At 45.1% G+C, this 18,874-nt stretch overlaps 1 protein-coding gene across 2 annotated transcripts in view; it reads left to right on the forward strand.

Annotated features, from left to right (window-relative positions):
* Positions 1-18,874, forward strand: part of ppp2r3a (protein phosphatase 2, regulatory subunit B'', alpha) — a 414,183-nt gene that overhangs the window by 169,646 nt on the left and 225,663 nt on the right. The window contains exon 1 of one of the 2 annotated variants that reach the window (XM_078563605.1): positions 1,401-1,492. The exons of the other annotated variant lie outside the window; for it this stretch is intronic. The gene's annotated coding sequence lies outside the window, so the exon portion shown is untranslated. Of the gene's footprint in view, positions 1-1,400; positions 1,493-18,874 lie in introns of those variants that run through there. 2 annotated transcript variants of the gene reach the window in all.

The following is an 18,874-nucleotide window of genomic DNA, read 5'->3' on the forward strand; positions in this document are numbered from 1 at the left end:
AGGAAAATCTTTTCCTGTGTTTGCCAACCAGTATAACATAATAACGTAAATCACCATGAGACATCTTATTCAACCAGGTCACTATAATGACTGTAGAAGCTATGTATAGCTGTTCTCTACCAACAGTCAATGAAAGTTTTTGTTTAAGTCCGCCATTTCCGCTCCTCACAAGATAAACACAGATGAGGAAGAACACCTGGCCTACACTCGCCCATCTGCCCAGAAAAAAAACCTAAAGTCCCCTGCGTTATTTCAATAATTTTCCTCTTAAATTTCTCCCGGGGGTGGGGGTACATTTCCATGGATAGTCTCCTGCATGTCCACTGTAACTTTGACTGAACAGCTGCAGAAAAATGGCAGAACGTTGTGAAGGCTATTTCCCTGGAATTTTCCACAACTCACCTGCCAAAACTACAGTGGGTGAGCAGAAAAATCCCAGCATGAATTCACCCTGCAGTATTCTTCGCTCTATTATCCTAATGTAGGATAGCCTCCCTGTCCTGAGTGCTGATCAGATATTCCGCAAAGAATTTACTGATAAATGTGTGAAGTTTGCCTGTCACCAGTTTAAACTGGGTCTGCTGTCAAGATTTGAAGTCTTGTCCCAGATTTACCCCAAAGTGGAACTTGAAATCTCCTTGAAATTGACTGGCCAATGTGCGAAGCTAAGTGTGCATGCACATGTTATGTAAGTGGCACACTAATTATTCACACAGCAACCAATTTTACTCCATGTTGACAAAAAAATGGCACCCCCAAAATATTGAATGATTAAATGGAGAATAATGTCTCTCTGCTCCGCACCATCAATGTATTCACTACACCTAAACAAAGTAGCTGCTTAATTCAAAGGGGATGTTTTCTGCTCATCTTGTTAATTATTTATGACCTCTGACTGTGACATTCCTCCTAAGGTTTTGGCAGTGTTGTCACTGACCAGTTTCGCTCTAAGGTCATGTGAATGTGCCATACATGTTAATTGGTCTGCAGAAGAGTTCACAGTTTACTCCTGAGCTCGATCTATAAATTAATTATTATCTTTGCTGAGCTTCTCAAATCCAATTGTCATTTTTATATTTCCACTCAAATCAAAGTTTTAAAAAAATATTTCCCTTATGGAGTCTTCTTTGTGAAGCAAATGCATCTCCAATCAGTCATTAAGCATCTGAATCTAATTTGTCCGTGGCGGCAGAAGTGTTTAGATTTCTGTCTTTGGGGTCAGTGACTCGAGCTTCGGTAATTGACTGCATCATTGGATGCCCAGGAGACACAGGAACTCTGAATGATTTTATACATCTGTTTCCTGGATGAGCTCCTGTCTGCACAGGGTTTCTAGGTCATTAGGTTCTAAAGGGCACTGGATCTCACTTGAAAACATATCTTTCTCCTCTTTGATGGGTCTACACAGTCAGCATTTACACAAAACTCAAGGTTTTCTTCACTTTCGTTTCCAGCTTCCTCCAAAGACTGTTGCCTATTGCAAGTCTGCCAGGTTTGCTGTGTTCTTTATTTTTACTGATTATATTTATAGTACTGATGGCTATAGTTTGTTTACATTATGTTTCATCCAGTTTGGTACAGATGATATTTGGAGAATATCACAAAGCAGTCCTCTCCAGGAGGGGTGAACTAGTACTGGGATTGAAATCAAAACTGCATTCCTCCCACACCCCACCCCCACCCTAGAATGTATTGGTGCAATTAGTTCTAGTAAACCCGGAGCTTTACATCGGTCAGAGTTAGAGGGGAGAAGATTGCTGCTTTTTTCACTGTGGAAATAATGAGTGCAGATGTAAATTGAAAGCGTGGTGGAGAAGGTGCATTTTAAATCCCAAATTGAGACCAGAGGAGTTAATGTAGGACTGATGAACCTGAGTTAGACTGCTGTTTCCACATTGTCTCTTGGCCAAAGAAAATATTCCAGTCACCAGCACTTGAATAATATTTGAATATAACATTAAAAGGAGTCCATGCAATGATGGAAGAATTAAAAGGTTGCCTTGCACTTGGAATTATACTATCACTGATTTGAAGCTGAAACAAAATGCCAGTACCTCACTGAGGCTTAGTCGTGCCATTTGGTTAAATTTGATTTGGTCATCTTTTCACTGAAATTCTACCACACATTTTACGTCAATGCAAAGACAAAACTGCATCACATTCATGCAAAATGTGTGTTTTAGTATTCAATTGGATCTGGGAAGAAAGGTTTTCTCTGGTTGTTACATGTTAATAAGGTTGTAAACTTAGCTGGAATAGTTCCTTTGATTATCCTTGCTAGCAAACTGCTAAGTGTATTTCTTTTTAGTCCATATTCCAGTGCATGTAGGGTAGAGTTGTACATGTCTAATCTTTTTGAATAAACTCTCCCATGTTTGCATGGGAGAAAAGTGGTATGCTCATTCCATCACACAAGCATAAATGTGTCCTGAAGACTGCATGCAAACATGCACAGGCAGTCAGGCTGATAATTTGAAAACAAGGACACAGCCACTTTCATCCTCATTGAATACGTTCTCAATTTGCAAATGACTCATAAAAGGCTTAAAAGCAATCAGGAGTATTTACCTCCATTTTATTTCAAAAACATTCTACAATTAAAGTGCTAAAATGAGGGATGGAGGGTATATCAGAGAACATTAGAATTCTGAATTACATCTGAATATTTCAGGTTCAAGAAACTGATCTCCAAATCCCGCTGTATACAGGTAGTCTGGGATCGACTGCAGTTACAATATGTAGCTGCTGAAATGGAGCTGAGTTTAACATTCCGGTCCTTTTAAGGCCATTGCTCAGGTGCTTCCTGGAATAGAATGGACTATATGGCAGCTGTCAGTCATGAAAGACGAAGGTGTAAGCACCAGACAAGGTCAGTTACTTTGCAATGCTGCCGTATCATGAGTCATTGAAGTATCCGATTCTTGAACAACAATGCTCGCGATCAATGGTGCAGGCATAAATCACAAGGCCAGATGATAAAGCCCACACACTATTAACTCGTGAAACCAGATGTGAAACCAGATGTATTTTTCTCTTTGCGTTCTTCTCTTCCCTCTCTCTCAACTACTGCACTCTTTTCAGCCTTTTTGGCTCCGCTGGTACAGTGCAGCTTTCTAGTGTAGCATGCTGTTATCCACATCTTCCCAGCTTGTGGTACTGATGTTTTCAAATCCTTCTTGCAACTATCATTAACTTGAACCTAGGTTGGCCCAGTGGCTTTGAAGTATTTTCAAGTTCTCCATGTGAGAGATCCTTACGAATATGTCCCACCTTCAATGTGATAGAAACAATAGCCACCTGGGAGGTCTGGGTATGAGGAAAGCTATTCGGCTTGCCAATTTAGCTTCCTCAAGTACTTCAATATCAGGAACTGAATCTTCCCACTTGACATTTAGAGCATGGCCAAGAGAATAGGTGTGGAAAAAGTTTAGTCTTCTCTCCTGCTATTAGTGGTCCAGGTGTTGCTAAGCTGCACATAATGCACATTTGGTAGACCTGCATCATAGCGTTCAATATTAAGTTACTATTATTCCACATTTCCTAAGTCAATTGGACAAATGTGATTGCTGCCTTTCTGGCAAGAGAATTTAGCTCATATCTAGCAATGATTTGTCTAGTGAACTTGATCTTAGGCAGCAGAACATGTGTACAACTATTAGCTATTGAAACTGTTGATGCAGCCAACACACCCTGTATTATGATGACTTTTGACTAGCCCATCGGTCTAAAGAAGATAGTGAAAGAGTGGTGTAAGTACTTATATGTCAAGGGCAACTAGAGGCTAATTGTTGAGAGAAGGTTTTTGTAGATTTGTGGTTACTTGTAAATCCCAGCCTCCCATTTTAGAGAACAGTCAGATTATAAAGATCCTCGAGTGGCATAGAGAGATAAAACAGTGAGAGAGGGAAAAAAGTTGGAAGACAAAGAAAAAGAGAGCAACACAAAAGGAATTAAGAAATGGGAAATAAATTTGGAGACAGATACAATAAAGGAGCTATACTGTTTATAAACTTAATAGATATTTGATCATCCTTTAGTAAAAATGGTGCATTTGACACACCTTGCTGACTTGTCAAACTCAAAATTCCGTGTAACATTTCAAAAAATAGAAATTCTCTGGGGACCGGTTCTTCCTCTATATTGCAAAGGCACTTGGTTTTTAGATGCAAACTTAGTTTCTGCAGTATGCTGTTGTCACCGATTCTGCTGTCAACTCCTCTCACGTTACAAGATTTGTGGTTGCGTATGAAATCATCGTGATCACATGGTATTCAATGCTGCAAGCCGCTTTGCTATCACTAACATTGTCTGCGATAGTTTACAGCTAAGCATGTCAGCTACTTGATTGTGTGAACCTGCAAGATACTTGACCTAGAATTTGTACTGATGAAGATGATCTGACCATTTGTAGAGGTTTATAACCAGATCCTGACGTGGCTAACAACGTAGTCATATCTTGGTGATCGGTGCTAAGAGTGAACTTTCTACCCTAGAGATGGATGTGTCAATATTCACAAGTGTTGATGTAGGTGGTGCTTCATGCCCTCCAGTAGCACTTGCACTCAGTTTCCAACAACAGATGTGATGGGTAAGCAATTGACTGTCCACTTCCTTCAATGTACTGTGAGAGTATAGCTCCAATCATATTTCCTAATGCATCTGCTGTGACACATTTCCGCAAGTGGGTAGAAATGCACATAAGGTTGGACGGACCACGAAAAATCGGGGACAACTGGAACATTAACAACTTTAATTGTCAGCGGGCGCACTTCCAACACTTGTGCGTGCTCGCCAACCGAAATATCGCGTGAGCGCAGGGTGACGTCGGGACGCTTGCCCGACATCATCACACGCGATTTTGCGTTCGATTGGGTTGGGCGCACACCCTCACGCCAACCTAAAAATTCTGCTCACTATTTCATTTTCACAAAACCAAGTTGAATTTGTTTGATCATACTACGATTTTCTAAGTGCATTGTTACGACTTCCTTAATAACAGATTCCAGTACTTTCTCGATGACTGATGTCAGGCTAACTGGCCCATATATTCCGTGTTTTCTCTCTGCCTCCTTTCTTGAATAGTGGTATTACATTTGCTAATTTCCAATCCACTGGGACGTTCTAAAATCTGGGGAATTTTGGATCCACAGCCAGTGGATCCACCATCTATGCAGCTACTTTTAGAATTCTGGGATGTAAGCCACCAGATCCTGGGGATTTGTCAGATTTAGTCCCTTGAGTTTCTCCAGTACTTTTTCTTTGCTGATATTAATTACCTTAATTTCTTCACTCTTATCAGCCATTAGGCTCCTCTCAATACCTGATATGTAATTTATGAGTTCTACTGTGAAGACATGCACAAAATACTTGTCAATGTTTCTGGCTTTTCCTCATTCCCCATAATTTTTCCTGTCTCTGCTTCTAAGGGACCAATATTTACTTTAGCTACTGTCCTTTTTATATACTTTTTGTCTATTTACCCAATCAAACTTGATCAGCTTTCCACTCATACTTTTGCAATTGGTCTGTTTAAGTTTAAGATTCTTATTTGTGACTAAACTATGTCACTTTCAAACTTAATATGGACTTCAATTGTATTATGACCACTATTTCCCAGTGAATCTTTTACTATGAGATTACCAATTAACCCTGCCTCATTATATGATACTAGATATAAAATAGTTTTATCTCTAGTTGGTTCCACAATATATTGTCCCAGGAAACTGTGACAAAAACACCCAACAAACTTATCTTCCACACCACGTTTGCCAATTTGATTGGTCCAGTCTATAAGAAGATTTAAATCCCCCACAATTATTACATTGGCTTTATTGCTAGCTCCAATAATTTCTTGTTTAATGCTCTGTCCCTTAGTATAACTGTTGTTAGGGAGCCTATAAACTACTCAGCATTTTCTGACACTTGTTATTCCTAATCTCTACCCATACTGATCCTACTACCTGACCCTTTCTCACTGATGTCCTTATGTCATCCTTTACTGCCAAGGCTACTCCTCCTTTTCCATTCTGTTTCTCTTATTGAAATGTTGCATACCCAACCCTGGGCTGAATTTTATTGGGAGTGCAAGACCAGCTCATCCTGCAACTTTTTAATGGCCAGCAGCTCTCTGGTCCCAGCAGCACCACTTGGAGCAGTGGCCACCACTGGGACTGCAGCCAGTCCCAAAGAAGAGTGCTGTGATGGAGCCTGGACTTTAAGGAAAATCTGGAGTCTTGCTGGGTCAAAGCTGGCAGGCCCCAATGAGGGTGGCAAGGTAAGTGTGCTGGGGGGTGGGGGGGGATGGTGCGGTGGTGGAGTGGATAAACACGGCAGTGGGAAGATCTTGGAGGGGCCTCCAATGACACAGGGGCTTTAAAATAATCACTTTCTAAATTGACTGTCCACCAGCCCAACCATTGAACCCCCCCAGGTCTGCATGCTTGACGTGGGCGCCTCCTGCTGGGGGTAAAATCCCAGCAGTAGTGAGAGGATGGGCTTAAGTGACCATTGGCCATTTAAGAGCCTCAATTATCTCATGGGTGGGTGGACCTCCTCAAGCCTGCCCCACCGTTCAATAAGATCATGCAAAAGAACACCCAGATCCCACTGTGCTGCACTTTTTTGGAGTCTCTCTCTATTTAAATAATAGCCTGCCTTTTGATTTTTCCTACCAAAGTGCAAGGTCTCACACTTTCCCATATTAAACTCCATCTGACAAGTTTTTGCCCACTCACTCAACCTATCTATAGCCCGTTGCAGATTCCTTATGCCCTCACCACGACATGCCCTCCCACCTGTTTTTGTATCGTCAGCAAATTTGGATACATTACACTCTGCCCCCTCCTCCAAGTCATTAATATGGTTAGTGAGCAGAATTTTCCCTTTGTCGTGTGGGGCCGGGCCCTGCACATCCACGCACAGCGATGTTGGGCAAACATTCTGACGTCACCGTGCACCATCGCGATATTTCGCTGGGCGGGTGCGCGATGATGTCTGATGCGTGCCCGCCATTAATTAACGGGCCACTTAAGGCCCTTGAGGTGCCAATCGACACTAATTGTTCAAACAGCCGTGCAATCTTCGGGTCGGCGCACTGGCACAATGGGCAGGCGGGTAGGACACATTTGTATTAACCTCATCCACGGGCGGGATAAGAGGGCTCACTGGGGTCGTGAATGTGCACAGTCAAGCATTTATTTATGAAAGTTTTTGAAACTTACCTGTGTGATCTGCAGTACTTAAAAATACATCCCAGCTGCCTTTCCTGGACTCTTAACCTTCAGGTCAGCACTCTGCAGTGAGGAATCTTTTCCGGGCCTGCAGGTTTCAGGAGGCCTCCCCTTAGCCTGGGAATGGGAGCTGAACTGTCTACTGGAGGCAACTCCACTGAGGAGGAAGGGAGGGCTAGAAGGGGAAGGAGGCCAGGAGTGCACATTCAGCCTCCAGGGGAGCCACAGGAGCAGGCGCAGGCAACAGGAGCGCAGGGCCAAGAGGTAGTCCAAGGCAGAAGGGGCTGCAGAAGATGCCACTATCCTGCTGCCAGGGTATACAGGCGGTGAAGCAGCTATCTCAATATGACTGAGGTGCAGTGCTGAAGGAGGCTCTGTTTCTCAAGGGAGACAGTCAACTTTATCTGTCAGATGATAGGGCCTGAGATCTCCGCTAACTGTGTGGGTGGACACCCCATGCCAGTGGCTCTGAAGGTCACAGCTGCCCTCAACTTCTATGCTTCTGGCTCCTTCCAGGGGTCAGTGGGTGATCTTTGCGGTGTCTCCCAATCAGCTGTCCACACTTGTGTCAAGCAGGTTACAGACGCTCTGTTCAGGCGTGCATTGACCTTCATCCACTTCCGCTGGGACGAGTCCAGCCAGACACAGGGAACCAGAGGCTTCGTGGCCATTGCTGGCTTCCCCTGCATCCAGGGTGCAATAGGCTGTACACATGTGGCCATCAAGGCGCCAGCAGGTGAGCCCGGTGCCTTCGCCAACAGGAAGGGCTTCCACTCGATGAATGTGCAGATAGTGTGTGACCACAGGATGCTGATTCTACAAGTCTGTGCAAGGTACCCTGGCACCTCCCACGACGCCTACATCCTCAGACACTCCCAGGTGCCGGGGCTCTTCAGTGCTACAGCTCGGCTGGATTGGTGGCTGCTGGGTGACAAGGGCTATCCCCTCAGAAGGTGGCTCATGATGCCTCTCCGCCATCCAAGAACAGAGGCTGAGCAGCGGTACAATAGGAGCCACGCCTCCACAAGGGCTGTGGTGGAGAGAAATATCGGTCTTCTCAAGATGTGCTTCCAATGCCTGGACCATTCAGCGGGCGCACTCCAGTACCCCCCAGATCATGTGTCAGTAATAGTGGTTGCATGCTGCGCTCTCCACAATCTTGCGCTGGAAAGGGGGGACACTGTGGACAAGGAAGAAGTAGACGCAGTTGCTCCGGATGCACACGATGAGTCCAGCAGTGAGTCTGAGGATAAACATGCACAGGGAAATGCTGAGGGGCTAGACGCTGACCCGGGCATACTCCAAGGAGGCAGGGATGCCTGGGAGGCTTTAATTCAATGAACCTTCAGCTAGCACACTACAGATTGACCACCAGGACAAGCCTGGGCTGTAAGCTCGATACTCGACACCTAAATGCAAAATCTGCCAGGTTAGGAACAATCAGTAAGGGCCTTGTTAATAAAGCTGAATGTCCGACAAAGCACTCATAACACCTTTGCAAACCATCCACATGCAGAAGAAAAGAGGCACCCTCAGCCATGGTGACATATCTGAATTTAATATGTCAAGCAAACCAACCTATTCCAAAAATAAGAGAATAATGTTACCAAACAAAGCAAATCATAAGGGCCTCATCTCGGGCCAACACAAAAGCACCAGTGAGAAACCCATGGTGTGCCTAAGGTGCCTTATGTTTCCGTTTCCGGGTGCTATGCCTTGGTGCTGCCCCATCGCTGGGAGTGGCATCTGTGACAGCCTGCTGACACTGCTGTCCTGTTGGCCTCGATGACCTTGACGGTCATCCTCTGGCCCGTGGAGCCAGGTCCACAGTTGGCATCTCCCCAGTCGTGGCAGCCTCACCGGATGCTACAGTCACTGGGAGAGGGGCAGAGGAGCTGCCACCCTCATCTGGAGCACCTTGAGAGGTACCCACAGAGACACCAGGCAGCTGCTGCGCCGATGTGAGGTTGCTTCGGACCCCCCTGCTCACCATGGATGGATGAGCACCGAGCTGCGAAAGTTGATGCCCACACCATCTCCCACACTGGCACTGACCATCTGAGGCCAATGCCGATGTGAGGGCTTGCTGGTCAGTGCACATCCTTAGGAAGCCCTGACGGGTCTCCTGAAGTAGCCTCTCCACAAGAGTTGTCACTCTCTCCATGGAGGACGCATGGCGCTCGGACATGAGGCTCATTGCTTCGGCAATCGTTCGTGTAGACTCCTCCACCACGGTGACCAAGCCAAGCACAGCCTCATGTATCTCCCCCAGATGCTCCCGCACACCCGGCCGCAATTCCTGCACCTACTGCATCACGGACGACCCCAGAGTCACTTCATCAGGCACCGACTGAGCATGTGCCTGGTCCCTTGCAGTCCTCCGACTGCTGGCGCCATGGGCACTCTCTGACTCTGCCAGTTCCTCCAGCAACTGTGAAGTGCCCTCACCACTGTGCCCCGGGACACTAGCCGATATTTGAATTCCCACTGAGGTGCTAGTATCTGCACTGGTGCCTGCCTGGCAGAGATGGTGTGATGCACGTGGGACTTCAGGCCCCTCAGGTGTGAGAGGGGGCATCTGCTGCTCCTCCTCGCCCTGCTCCGATGATACTGAAAGAAGAACAAGGAAAGTGGATCAGTTAATATGTAGACAATGACAAAGTGCATCCCTGCCCCCCCGGATCATTTTGCGTTTGTCCTTCCGTAACCAATGGTCAAGCCATGTTGCAAAATTAAATCAATTAACATTCAGCATTGCTATGGCTGTTGGGAGAACAATGCTGACCTCACTGTTGGGTATAAATACCTGGCACCCCAGCCTCACCAACACCAGTGGACCTGGGTGCATGGCGCCTCTCCAGATCCAGGGCCTCCTGCTCTAAGTGGCTAAGAATGGTGATCTGCACCTGCCCGCCGCCAGTCCTCACACGCTCTGCCACGTTATGAGCATTCTTCCCCTGAAAATGAGTGACGAGCATTGATTAGTGCAAATTGCAAATGGACTCTCTTCCCACACGGCCCACCCCAACCAGAGTGGGACATATCAGGGCTCCAGTGCCTCCTCACCCCGCTGCTGCCGAACACTCACACAAAGATTCTAGGCCTGTTCCCCACCACCCCACCACCCCACCACCCCCCTTGGACACACGCTGCCTACATCACATTAGGCACCGCACGGTATATCCTTCCATAGCAAGGAGGCGCAAGCACGTGGAGCACAGAGCGCAGCAGATGGTTCGTTGCCATGGCACCTTGAAGCTCCCCTCCCAGCGTGTCATCACCCTGACTTGGACATGTCCTGCTGTTCAAACACAGCACCCTAGGTGCAGCTCCTCCAGGTCAAACCAGTCATGTGGGTCTCAGTGTACCACATGCTGCACGCACAGAACCCATCTCTTTATCACCTCTCAGGCTGACCTCAGCATGGGCAATATCTGCTGGCCACCCAGCAAAGGACACATGCTGTCAATGATTCAATGCAGTCATGACACTCGGACTTGGGTGGGGGTGGGGGGGGGGGCGGGGGGGGGGGTGGTGGGTGGGGTGGGTGCAGCAGAGCTGGGGGTGGGGGGCGGTAAACCGACCTACTGGGTTAAATGCCCAATGCCAACATGGTACTCACCCTTCCAGAGCACAACAAATCATTGAAGCGCTTGTGACACTGGGTCCAGGTGCGCCGCACCACGTCGCGGGAGCTCATCACCTCCGCTACCTCCTCCCAGGCACGTTTTGTCACGTTTAAGGGGCCTCCTCCTCCCAACCTGGGGAACCAGCACCTCCCGCCGTGCTGCCACCTCCATGAGGAGGGCAGCAAGGCAGTCACCCAAGAAGCGAGGGGCACATTGGCCCCCTGCCCTACCCTCCAGCCTGGCCTGTCCCGCTGCCCTATCCTCCACCCTCGCCTGCTCCGCTGGCCTAGCCTCCGGACTGGCTTGCTCACCAGAAGCCCTCTGGTGAGCCCTTCCACTTGACATTGTGAGCAGCCTGGCAAAGGCTGTCAGCGCTTCATATAAACAGGTCACCGGGTCGCCGTTGGACCCGGCGGACAATGCACTCCCGTCGTCGCCCGCCCACTCCTGCTATCCTCGGGAGTCGGGCATTAAGCTGGGCGGGCCTTAATTGACCCGCCCACGTAAAATGGCGGAGCAGACCCGATCACGGGCGGCGATCGTGTCCGCGCCCACTCCCAATCCGCCCCCCCCGCCAAACAGAAAATTCAGCCCAGTAAATTATTAAGGCCCTAGGACTGATCCTTGTGGCACTCCACTAGTTACGTCTTTCCAACCTGAAAAAGGCCCATTAATCCCGACTCTCTGTCTTCTGTATGTTAACCAATCCTCAATCCATGCTAATATATTACCCCCAATACCGTGAGCTCTTATCTTGTGCAACGACCTTTTACGTGGAACCTTATCGAATTTATCTCCATTGTGCCACTAATTCATCTATTTTATTGCAGATCCTTCATGCATTGCCTTCCTTTTTTTTTAACTACTTTTCTCTGTATGGACCTGACTCGCTGAGGTACTTGTACTGTTAAATTTTCTGTCCCTTCTTGTCCCACTCTGCTGGTTTTACCCGCATTGCTACACTGAACTATTGTCTTAACTTTTCTCTTTGGACTTCTAAATCACCCTTCACATCAATCCTGCCCATCTGTTCGTTTAAAACCCTAACAACAGCACTAGTTGTACAATTTGTCAGGGCACTGATCCCACTCCTGTTTAAGTGGAGCCCATCTCAGTGGAACAGCTAGTGCCAGAACCCCATGAATCGAAATCCCTTCTTCCCACACCACTTTTTCAGCCATGTGCTTAACTCTCTAATCTGACCATCTGTCAATTTACACTTGGTACAGCTAGCACCCCAGAGAAACAGAACCTTTGAGGTTCTGTCTTTTAATTCGGACCCAAACTCCAAAAGGAGTCATTAATCATTGCCTGTAGGTGCATGTATCAGCTATTCCAAAAATAAGATCACACACAATACTTTGATTCAAAATTTCCTGGTTTAATAAAATTTCGAGAGTAGGAAATAAAACTGAAGCAAAAAGGAAAAGAGGGCTTTCGACCCATTGTACAAAACCCATCACCAAATATTTTGCTACCAACAAATAATAGTTTACATTTTTAAAGCATTGTTACATGTTGAGCATTCTAACAGCAAATAAAGCAGCTTTTGTCCGCTTTCCAACAGTAATTCATGTGCGATAGCTATCTTTACTGCAAGTTACTCTACATGGTATAAACTGCATTTAAGAGAAAAAGAAAGAAGAAATCTTGAATTTATATAGAGTCTTTCACAATTGTAGGACATACCAAAGCACTTTTAATGCTAATGAACTACTCTTGAAATATAGTCACTATATTTGGAGAGCCAATTTACAAGATCTTCCAAATAGCAAGGTGTTAACGTAATCTGTTTTTAATTATATTTATTGAGGAATAAATATTGGTCAGGATACCATTGATAGCTCCCCTGCTCTTCTTTGAAATAATGCCATGGGATCTCTAACATCCACCTGAGAGGGCAGACAGGGCCTTGGTTTAATGTTTCAAATGAAAAGCAGTACTGTACAGGAGTGCCAGTCTAGAGTTTGTACTCAAATCTCTGGATTGTATCATAAACCCACAACCTGCTGACTCAGAGACAAGGGATAATAAAGGAATGTAAATCGAAATTTCTTTGAGAAATCTTCAAGGTACATGCCACCCAGATTTACCTTGAATGGATTAATGTATCTCCATATGATCCAATATCTCCCCCAGTTGTTTAATGTATTTCCAAACTGTTTCTAGTGTGTTGGCAAATTGGCCCAGGGCACTTTCTTCTGCGGGCAGAAAATCAGGAATGCTGTTCATGCCGAGTATAAACTTACCTTCTGTCTCAATTCAGCAACTGCCTTATCCCAAGAGAAAACATTTTCTATTTAACCACAGAACTCTCCACAGAACTTTACTACAAAGCCCAGCAAATCAATCATCCTCACTGGCAACCAAGGATCTTTCAAGAATGGCAACTTAAATAAAGAAATATCCCCCCCTTTACTGTTGACTTAAGCTCAGTTCTCAGACACTAGCAACCCCCCCAATACCGCAGTGTAGAAAATCTTTACCTGTGGGCCTAGATAGGTGGCTTAAATAGCAGCAGAAAGTGGTAAAATCGAGCAGGAGGCCTGCCTCCTCAACTCATTGGGCTTCTCTATCTCTTTAATGCAGCTTCGGCGTCTTACAGTGCTGAGGTGCCTTTCTAAAATTGATTCTTCACGTCGCAAGTTGACACCGATTTTATTGATTTTAATCTCATGGAAAGGAAACATCAGTTAAACATACTGCGCTGACATGGAAGCAGGCAGTGGTTCCGGGCTGACCCTAGTGTACAGTCTGTCTGAGGCAGCACTGCCTGTTTTCCTAAAAGCCAAATTACAAAATTGAGTATTGAGGATGTTTCCGATGTGTTCTTGTATCTTGGGAGCAATACAAAGACTATGCCATTTCATGAAACACTACTTAGGGTGCTACTTTATTTGTCTTTTTTTCTTCCTGTTGTGAATTATTTATATCTATTTGCAGTGACCACCAGATATTAATATAGCCACTTAGCCTAAGTGCAGTAGGACACTCAGGAGGCAATCAAGGTGTTTCCTTTGTCTAATCATTTCTATTTAAAGTATATGCGTTCACCACACTTGGCAACAATTAATTGTGCAATTGTGTAAAAGTTCATGTCATAGCCCCTTCCTCGACAGGTTTGTTAGTGAGGGTCCTTCAGTTTTCACAGGACCGGGTCAGTGCATAGGTAAAAGTGGAAAATGAAGAGATCCCCGGATCTGTGGTCACCACAATGGAAATTGATACATGGTGGAGGAAGAGGGGGAAACATAGCAAGTAACACGTTAAATAACTTTTCAGGAAAAAACAATAATCTCCTAACTGAAATTTTCCACCATCTGTGCCAATCAGTGGACACAGTTTGCTTCAAGGAAAAATTTGTTCAGGCGCTGATTCATTCCGTACAAATTCCAATAGGGAAAACAATTGCTTTATGGGTGGGATGTTTAATACTAGATAGGTGGCTGTGAAAACTAACTGACATACATGGTGGAAAAGCCATTCCATACCCTTCTAGTCTGGACTACTAAAAAGGTAATTGACATCTTTATTAAGTTCTTCGTTGTGATGTTGCCACTTCAAATGAGGTTTAAACTGGGAAGGTACTGTGATCGATCCTACTGTTTAGATCCTAACTGAGGTAAGTGAAGCTCATTAACTCTTACCATCTCACTCATGCCAGTTTCAGTTCATGCCAGGAGTCCATGTGCCACTGCATGCATACAAGCAGGTCCAGTCTGTGTCAGCTCAAAGTCTGGGGGACCAACTTGTACAAGTGTTTTTTATTCATTATTTTTCCTCAGGAGGTGGGAACACTGGCAATCGCACATTTATTCTCCATTTCTAGCCCATATGAAAGTGGTGATGGGACCTCTCCTTGACCTATTGTCATCCTCGTAGTGATGGTCTTTGGGCCTTGTCTTTGAACTGCTACTATCCTTGTAGTGATGAGGTCCCGCAATGGTGTTAGGTTGGGAATTGCAGGATATTGATCCAGTGACTTTGGGAAAGCAAGATGTGTGTTCAAATCAGGATGATATGTGACTTGGAGGGGAACCTGGGGGAGCTGCCTTTCCCTCAGCATTGCTATTCTTGCCCCCTGTAGGAAGGAGTGTTTATACCAGCTGATTTATTACTAGATAAAAAACATATTTTCCCTCCAAATTTCTTGTCCAGACACATGCATGCAAATGCATTTTTTAGCACTGATATGGGCAAAGGTTTGGGCCAATTCAGATTAAATGGAAAAATCACTGTAACCTTGCTGTTGGCACTGTATGGCTGTAACTTTGTACTGTTAGCACTTTCAGCGGTTGATTTTCAGCTTTTTGCCCAGATATAAAACTGGTGTTAAAATTAAAAATGCTATTGATGAAAATAAAAATTGGATGGTTTCTATAACAGGGGCGCAATCTATAATGCCAGTTCTGCACCAAGGCAGCAAGTTGAAAATCTACCCCATGGCATTTCTGGTGCCAGGGCGTATCTGTTACGACAAGATGGAGCCATTGGACTGAATTTTCGCGATGAAGACAAGAAACAGGAGCTGGGGCTGTATTCAAGTCGGAAACCTGCATCCAGGAGAAAACCAATTAAAGTTACCCATTTTCAAGTGGGTGAGCCCTTCGCTGGCATAGAGACAGGTTCCCTGTCCAATTAGGCTGCTGGAGGCAGGCTCTCTAAACTGGAAGACCAATTAGATACCTTCCAGCTTCAAAGGAGCATCCATCTCCGGGGTTTCTTTTGCATTCTTTCATGGGATGTGAGCATTGCTAGCAAGGCCAGTTGCTCATTCCTTGAGAAGATGGCGGAGAGCTGCCTTCTTTAACTGCTGCATTCCATCCGGTGTAGGGGATACCTACAGTGCTCTTAGGAAAGGAACTCCAGGATTTTGACTCGGCGATAGTGAAGGAACAGCAATAAATTTCCAAGTGAGGATGGTATGTGACTTACAGGGGAACTTGCAGGTGGAGGTGTTCCCATGCACTTGCTGCCCCTGTCCTTCTAGATGCTTTGGAAGATGCTGTCAAAGGAGCCTTGGCCAGTTGTGAGTGCAAGGTAAGTAGCTGGGAGGGTAAGTAGCTGGCAGCAAGCAGGGGGCGGGGACCGCTCGCCAACATGTAAAATGACGCAGGGTGATGTCAGGCCTGCGTCCCGGCGTCACCCCGCGTCATTTAGATTTTCAGTTCGGCGAGTGCGCAGCCGAGTCGGCTGTGCGCGCGCTGAGCTGTCAACGACCATTTAAGGCCTTTAAAAAAGTAATTAAACCAATTAATGGGCCTGCCCGTCCAACCATAAGGTTGGCAGGCAGGCGAGGAGGCTAGGCAGCCTTCAGAAAAAGCATCAAACTTCATCATGGGCGGGATGAGGTTTCATGAGGGATTTAAAATGTTTATGAAACGTTGAAATAAAAGAAATTGACATGTCCCAGCTCATGTGACAGTGTCAAATGAGGGGACATGTCAGAAATTTTTTTTCCACGCTTCCACAAATTTTTGAAACTTCCAGCAATCTCCCTGAGGCGGCATTTTGCCTCAGGGAGATCTGTGCACTCTTGCACGCTCATGCGTGAAGGAGCGCACTCCCGGCTCAGGGAATCCACCCCCCTGCCCGCACATGGAGCGCACGCCACTTCCGAGCGGACATCGTGCTTGGCAGGCCTTAATTGGCCCACCCGTGTAAAATGGCAGTGCATCCCCAATTGGGGGCATCGATCGGGAACCCGTCTGCCCGCTCCTGCACATCCCCCCCCTACAGGGGGGAAAGTATTGCCCTTTGTGTCAGATTGAGCAATGAGAGTTCAAGTGATCCATTACTAGTCTGTTCTGGATTAGCTGATCTGGGCCAGGGCAAAACTGAGTACACTACAGTTGACTTCAATATTTCCTAAAAAAAAAGCAAAACATCAGTCAAAGTTCCTGTCCTTGATCACTCTGTAGGTCCTGTTGGAAAGTACATGTTTGGATGTCAAATGAGATCAGGCTTGAAGTTATTTCTGATTTCTACAATGACTTAATAGTCTTGCAAAATTCACTGCCTAACTTCATACAGATTGGGGGATGAGAGGGCCCATGGAATTGAATCTCATTACGAGTGAGTACTACCCAAAGAAGAAAAACAAAGTGGGGGGGAAATATTTGGAAACTAAAATGAGAATATATGCAGGATTTGAGTCATGTGTCCATAGTGCAAATGGTGGACAGGAAGTTCTGCACTCAGACATCTCCATGGAGAAAGTGTTAACACTCTGCTTGCCATCTCCCTTTGACAGATAGGTAGAGATTGAAAGCTAACGCCTTGTCCCTCAGCGTGATTGTGAGTCCCCATCCTACCATTCCATACTTGTGTTGGCAGCAGTCCATCAAGCATACATAATTTTTTATACAGCAAAAACAAATGTATTTCATGTGCATTTTTTGCAACTAACAATTTTTTCACAGATTAGGTTGTGGCACAGATAAAGGTAGACCTAGGGTTTCTACTAGAACCTTAGGGCTTCTACTGTTTTATGAGCACTTGAGAAGTAATATAGGTCTGTAAGTTCTGCAATTTTGAAATAGAGACATTTATGTCACTTTTACAAATTGCAGGTGCAAAGATAATAAGATATTTTCAACAGCCTTAAAATATTTTCAGTGTAGTACAGGAAGCTGATGGTTCCAAGAAAATTACTTGTAACACTAATGTTAATTGGACAGATTAATTAAACATAGATTTTCTTTTATTCATTCATGGATGCAGGAGTTGTTGGCTAAGCCAGCATTTATGGTCCATCCCTGATTGCCTTTGAGAAAGTGGTGGGGAGCTACCTTCTTGAACACAACTGAGTAGCTTCCTGGGCCATTTCAGAAGGCAGTTAAGAGTCAATCATGCTGTTGTGAGCCTAGAGTCACATTAAGGCCTGACAGGAAGGTAAAGATGGCAGATTTCCTCCCCTAAAGTGAACCAGACGGGTTTTTATGACAATCTGATAGTTTGATGGTCACCATTACTGACACTATTTTTTTTATTGCATATTGTTTGGAGATGTGATCACAATTTTGCATAATTGTACAAGTGTAGCAAATAAATCTTTTCACTGGCAGCTTGCAAGGTCACGTAAAAATATTTCTTTGTATTTTGGCAGTATATAGTGGCACAACTATTCTCAGGAAGGGGGGGGAGGGGGAGTTGATTGGGTAATTTCCCATCCAATCATATCTGGAGAGCATGCTGTTGAAAGTGACTAAGATTGATTTTATGTGCATTATCTAACTGTCCTCCAGCACTTGCTGGAGAAATTGCCAAGTTTTTATCTGGAGATGTTGCTGTTATTTTGGTTTTGAGTTCTGTTTGCTTTGGAGATTTTTTATAAAGTAGACTCTGTAGACTGGTGCACTGTTTTAACAGACTCTGTCTGATATGTAAGTGGACTGTTTTCTTTGAGTCCACCATTAAATTTTGCCCTGTTTCTAACTCTCTGGCTGTCACAGTGCAACTCATTGGCTGACCCAGTGATGTTGGTAAAAATGCTGTAGCTTTATCCAGAAGTCTGAGTGAATGGTACTGCATCTGTTTCTTCTACATTAGTGATTGCTGCTTCTTGCAGTGTAGTTAGAAGAGAAGAATTTAGATGAACCACCAGAGAAAGAAAGAGTGAGAGAGAAAGAAAGGGAGAGGCATGTAACATATAATAGTTGAGTCACTCATCGAGCGAATTTCACCATCAGTGTCTTTGTTTCATTTTTCTTCTTTCACCGCCTGAATGTATTTTTTTCCCCTGTTTGGGCACTCACAATATGTCATTTCCCCAAAGACCTACTTTCAGCTTTCCTCTTCCTTTGGGAATGCATTGAGGTTCAGTTCAATGTTTTCTCCTGATATCCTGTGCAATATGAAATGTTGGTACATCAGACTAGCTTACTTTCTGTTTGACATCCATACCCTGTTTCAAATAATTAAATATTTAAAAGTCATTAGAATTAACTTTGATCAACATATTTGTTAACATTTAATTTTTGTTTGAAAGAACAAGTGGCAAGGACATCTATGGGA

The sequence above is a fragment of the Cetorhinus maximus genome, chromosome 19 (genome assembly GCF_964194155.1).
Source record: "Cetorhinus maximus chromosome 19, sCetMax3.hap1.1, whole genome shotgun sequence".
NCBI classification, from domain to species: domain Eukaryota; kingdom Metazoa; phylum Chordata; class Chondrichthyes; order Lamniformes; family Cetorhinidae; genus Cetorhinus; species Cetorhinus maximus.